The sequence below is a fragment of the Myodes glareolus genome, chromosome 2 (genome assembly GCF_982192425.1).
Source record: "Myodes glareolus chromosome 2, mMyoGla1.1, whole genome shotgun sequence".
Lineage (NCBI taxonomy): Eukaryota > Metazoa > Chordata > Mammalia > Rodentia > Cricetidae > Myodes > Myodes glareolus.
In genome coordinates this window covers 68,563,891-68,569,907 of record NC_142027.1, presented here as the reverse complement: position 1 = coordinate 68,569,907, position 6,017 = coordinate 68,563,891, and positions in this window count along the sequence as shown.

Sequence of the window (6,017 nt, the reverse complement as noted above, 5' to 3'; positions counted from 1 at the left end):
GAGCAAGCAGCCTTTTATTACCCCCTATGGCGGAGAGAAGAACTGCAGCCTGGCAGAGCCTTTTCCTGGGCCCTTTCAGAGCTGGCTCACCTTTCCTCTGGCCTGGGAACTTCAGTCTTCTGGGGATCTTGTTCCACTGCTTCTGAAGGGCCGGACGCACTTCAAGAGGCAGTCCGGTAGCTCAGCTAACTGGAGCTAGGTCAGAAATGGATAGCATCCAAGGCTTCACTAGAGCCAAGTAATGTATTTACATGGTTTTGAGTTTAGAAGATACTGGAGCGCACAACAGAGCACCCACCCCAACAGCCCACTTTTCCATCCCACTTGCCCTTCCCGCCTTTATCATGTTTCTTGTGCATTTCCCTCTCTTAAACGAGAGAATTTTTGAAAACTTTTGTAGGAATTTGGCTTGGCTCTTTTCAGTCCTTAGCAGTTACCGCCACTGTGGCCGTCCGCTGGGTATACAGCTGCCTTCCGCTGGGTATACGGCTGCTTTCCGCTGGGTATACGGCTGCCTTCCACTGGGTATACGGCTGCCTTCCCCTGGGTATACTGCTGCCTTCCGCTGGGTATACGGCTGCCTTCCGCTGGGTATACAGCTGCCTTCCGTTGGCAAGACTGGGTGACAGATTATGAGCAGCGGGTGATGGTGGGGCTGCGGAACCGTTGAGTGGTCACACCAGCAGCGAGAATTGGCCATGTGGTATTATAGCTCCCTGCCTTCCCAGGCTGCCTGGTGGCAAATGGGGTAACAGTTCTCATTTACGTGTCTCTCACTCATGAGTAAGGAGAGTTAAGTCAGTTGGATGACTGGAGAGATGGTTCAGCGGTTAAAACTCTACTGCTCAAGCCGTGGTTCAGTTCCCAGCGCTTACAGGGCATCTGACACCTGATCTCTGTGTCAGCACACATGCATGCAGTGCACATACATCTGTACAGGCAAAATACTCATGAACATAAGAAAATACGCATTTTTAAGAAATTTGAGCTCAGTCCTAGCACACACCTTTAGTCCAAGAGCTTCCTGCTTATTGTAAACAGGATTAAGTAAAGTCAACCACTGGCTAAGTTGCTGAGCCAAGCAATCAGTTGACAGGAAGTAAACAAGAAAAAAGCCATAGAGAGCAAGGGGAGTCAGGAGGATGGAGAGAGATGCACAGGTGGTAGAAGGGAGGGGCATTCCGTTTGATGTTTTTTGCTTGAGATATTTGAGAAGAAGAGGTAGTTTGCCCCCCTCGCCCCGCCCCCAGGAGAAGGAAAGTCAGCTGGGTGCTTTCTTGGCCTCCCTGAGCTAGCAACAGGCTTCCACCCCAACATCTGGCTCCCGAGTCTTTACTGGTAAAATCGAACGATTTTAGGAAGGAAGAAAAAAAAAAAAGAATTGGTGGTGGTTTGTGTCATAGACTAACTTGGTTTACAGTTTTGATGCCCTCCCTCCATCCCGCCCCCGATTCTGGCATGGTCTGCCCCTGCCACCACAGAATGCTGAGAAAGTGCTCCTGTTTGGACTATCAATGCGTAGCTGAGTCAGCTGTGAGCAATCTTTGGCGCGTCTTATCGCAATTGCCGGTGAGTATCAATCAGGTGGTTTAAGTTTGACCTGGATGAACTGGTTTGACCTGGATGAACTGGGTGCCCTTTCCACCGTGAGGTGGGCGGGTCACTCCACATACACAGTAGTGGTCTGGGTATGCTAGAGGAAGGCCAAGGGTCTGCTGAGTGCAGGAAAACAGGGCTGACCTCTGGAGGCCAGGGGCAAGATGTAGCACAATGCCAGTCAGTGCAGGCCTGGGAGAGCTTTGGGCCTGGGCAGGACGTGCTGGGCGCCTTCACAGCACGCTTGTCTCTAAGAAGCTGCTCCTGACACTCAGGCCTCACTAGCCAAGCAGGGCCCTCAAGCAGACCCGCCTGTCAGAATGTTGGAGGGCAATTTTGGTCTGCCATATTCTAGTCCAGGCTCTTAGGCTGAAGGGCGCTGGTGGTCCCTTCTGCAGCTCTCTAGTGCTCTCTGAGCAGTGTAAGTACAATGCCAGGAAGCCCAGAAGCCAACCAATCGATGGTGAGGAAAGCTCCAGAGTTCCCACACAGGAAGGAGCGTCTAGAGACAGGGTGTACAAACGTGCTGTATAGTAAGCAGCAGGCAGAGTCAGCATCACTGGATTAGCGTGGGTTCCAGTGAGGACCTGTGAGGTCCAGTGAGAGTTACCGTGGTGATCCAGGAGGGCCTGTGAGGGTCCTTGATGACCAGTGAGGTGCTGTGGGTTCCCTTGAGGTACCATGAAGTCCTTTGAGGTGGGTTTCATGTCCTCCTTTGATAACACTGACTATTTTTAAAAAATATTTATTTATTATGTGTACAATATTCTGTCTTCATGTATGCCTGCAGGCCAGAAGAAGGCACCAGACCTCACTACAGATGGTTGTGAGCCACCACGTGGTTACTGGGAATTGAACTCAGGACCTTTGGAAGAGCAGGCAATGTTCTCAACCTCAGCCATCTCTCCAGCCCAATACTGACTATTTTAATTGTGTTTTTATTCTTAAGTTTTCTCTAGTACTATCTCTTTACTCTTTCCCAAACAGTACAGTTTTTATTGTAGGTGTATGGGAAGTTTTGAAGTCAGTTGACGTCACCTTGTGTACTGTTCATTCTTTGGTGGGTCATTGGTTTCTCATGGTGACCCTTTGTCATTGTTTTTCTCTTGATGATAGCATTAATAGTTAGACTTTTTAATTGGACTTCTGGTGAATATCTTAAATCTGTACTGATATAGAATTAAGGCTTTTTGTCTGAAATCATGGAATTCTATCCTTTTATCTAGTTCCTTGATTCTCTTAATTAAAAATTTATAGCTTTACTTAAAACAAAAAAAATGAGCTGGGAGGGGGGTGTGGCAGTGATGAGTGTTCCCTGCAGAAGCGTGTGAACCTGGATTCAAATTCTCAGCACTACTATAAAGTAGGTAAAAAGTTAGCTGAAGTCAGGGATGGTGTCACTTCTGCCTGCAGGAGGCCCCAGTTAGCCGAGGCTGGGCTGCATCGTAAGATCCTGTCTCAAAACAGACAGAAAAGGAGCCAGCTAGAGGATTCAGTGGTTGCAAACGTTTGCCATGCAAACTGGAGTTTGATTCCTGGAACCCGCAGTGGAAGGAGAGAACCTGATTCCTGAAAACTGTCCTCTGACCCTCACATGTGTGTGCACAAAAAGCAAGAAAACCATTCCTGTCCCTATCTATGAAGTACCTATTAATATCCTTGGCTCTTCTGTCTCTGTCTGTCTGTCTGTTTATCTATTGGGACAGGATCTCTCTTTGTATAGCGTCCTGTCCTGGAACTCACTCAGTAGACCAGGCTGGCCTTGAACTCACAGAGATTAAAGGTGTGTGCCACCGCCGCCCCACACCTTTTGGCTCTTTTTAAAAGTAAGGTTATCACTCAGTTTCTTGCTGATTTTTAGGAAGGCTTTTTGAATTCCACAGTTTACATAACCTTTGGGAAGAAAGAGAAATCAGGAAAGTAAGCTGGCAGCTGGGATTTGTTAAACACAGCAGGGGCAAGGCATGGGCCGTTGCCCATGAGGTTGCTCAGGAGTTGGAGGCAGAACCAAGCTGAAGGTTGGTTCATGTTACATGACAGGGCCCTGTTTAAAAACAACCACACAGAAACATTCTGGGTGCTGGGTCACCGGGGCTCTACACTGCAGTGGTGGAGACACTGAAGCTCTGAAGGATGGTGCCTTCAGACCCAACCATGCTGTAGTTAAAGGGACTGGTGGCCTGTGCCCAGCGGGCACATCCTGCAGGGTTCTGAAGGAACTAGCTGCACACTTCAGGCAGGTGTCTTCCCAGGCTGACTGTGTTCTTCACCCACTGAAGAGAGGAAATGCTGGCACACGGACAGGGTGTGTGCATGCGATTGTGTGTAGTATGCGTATGTGTGGTATGGTATTTGTGTGATTGTGTGGTATATGTGTGTGTGCTATGTGTATGTGTGGCGTGTTTCTGTGATTGTATTATGTGTATGTGTGGTGTGTTTCTGTGATTGTGTGGTATGTGGTGTGTGTGTGCGTGTGATTGTGTGTATTATGTGTATGTGTGGTGTGTTTCTGTGATTGGTATGTGTGTGTGTGTGTGTATGTGTGTGTGTTGGTGGAGATAGTTTAAGTGCCTTCACCTGAACGAGAAAGCTGTCTCCATCAGACCTCAGATTCCAGGCAGCCCCATGCCATATTATGTAATGTGCACGGTCCTTTTGTCATGCAAATCTTGATTATATTATTTTAGTTAAAATGATGAATAAGGAATTATGGAGAAGATGGATTCTAGGTAAAAAGGCCTAGAATCTAAAGTTAACTCTTTTTCTAGAGCCCTTTCCTGAATTGGGGTGGAGGAGGGTTGTTGCTTATAAAAGAGAATAAAAATTTCAAACTCTAAAAATACTTGTCAGCCATATCATAAATGGAGAAAAGTAAGCAGTGAAAGTTAAGTTCAGAGTTTTCTTTTTGAAATTTCTTTTACTTATACAGGTGCCTTGTCTGCACACATGTATAGCTGCACACATGTATGTCTGCACCACATGTATGTCTGCACACATGTATATCTGCACCACATGCACACCTGGTGCCTGTGGAAGTGATGAGCCCCCGTGTGTATGCTGTGACTTGACCAGTCCTTCACAAGAACAAATGCTCTTAACCCTCTAAGCCAACTCTCTAGACTGGGCCCAGGGTCTTTTATCAGCTCCTCTTCATCTCAAAAAAGTCGTTTAACCACTGGGCAGTGGTGGCACACACCTTTAATCCCAGCACTCAGGAGGCAGAGGCAGGCGGGTCTCTTGAATTTGAAGCCAGCTGGGCATGGTGATAACATACCTTTAATCTCAGCACTCGGGAGGTAGAGGCAGATGAGTTTTGAGGCCATGCTGGTCTACGGATTAAGGTCCAGGCCAGTCAATGCTACCTAGTGAGACTCTTAATAAATAAGCAAAATCTTTCAAAGGGGGAGAGGGCACTGGCTGCTCTTCCAGAAGACCCAGATTCCATCCCAAACACACAAGTGACTCCCAGTCATCTGTAACTCCAGTTTCAGGGCACCTGATCCCCTCTTCTGGCCTCTACAGGCAGGAGGGAGACACACGTGCACGAACAAAGGACGCAGGCAGAACACCTCTACACATAAAATCATAAACACGTTATTTAGCCTTTCTGAGCTTCTGGAGGGAAGAGCTGCTTTACCTGCCAAGGATTCCGTGGAACTAGAGAGCAGGAATGCAGAGTGTTTTGTCTAGCACACCGGCCACAGTAAAGCACCCGATCCTGCCTGTTCCTACGAATCTGTAGCTTAACATCAAACATCAGCATTCTACGCCAATCTGAGTCCAGTTGTTCCCATTTTCTCTTAGCTTCCCACCCTTTTTTTTTTGCAACAGAATGTTCTTTTCTTATATCCAGAGATGTCTTATAGATCTATCAATTTTCAACTCCATTTAAGAAGACCAAAAAAAAGGGGGCTGAAGAGATGGCTCGGTGGTTAAGAGTATTGCCTGCTCTTCCAAAGGTCCTGAGTTCAATTCCCAGCAACCACATGGTGGCTCACAACCATCTGTAATAATGTCTGGTGCCCTCTTCTGGCCTATAGGCATACAAGCAGGCAGAATACTGTATACATAATAAATAAATAAATAAATAAATATTTTAAAAAAAGAAGAAGACAAAAAAAAGAAAAATGCTGTGTGAGTTGCCAGCATGTAAGATTGTCATTGAGAACGTGTTTCAGAGTTGGACGGTGGTGGCGCATGCCTTTAATCCCAGCACTTGGGAGGCAGAGACAGACATATCTTTGTGAGTTCGAGGCCCGCCTGGTCTACAAGAGCTAGTTCCAGAACAGGATCCAAAACTACAGAAAAACCCTGTCTTGAAAAAAGAGAGAGAGAGAATGTGTTTTAGAAAGGCTTTTGCGGGGGTCGGGCGGTGGTGGCACAGGGGGAATCTCTGTGAATTTGAGGGCAGCCTGGTCTAC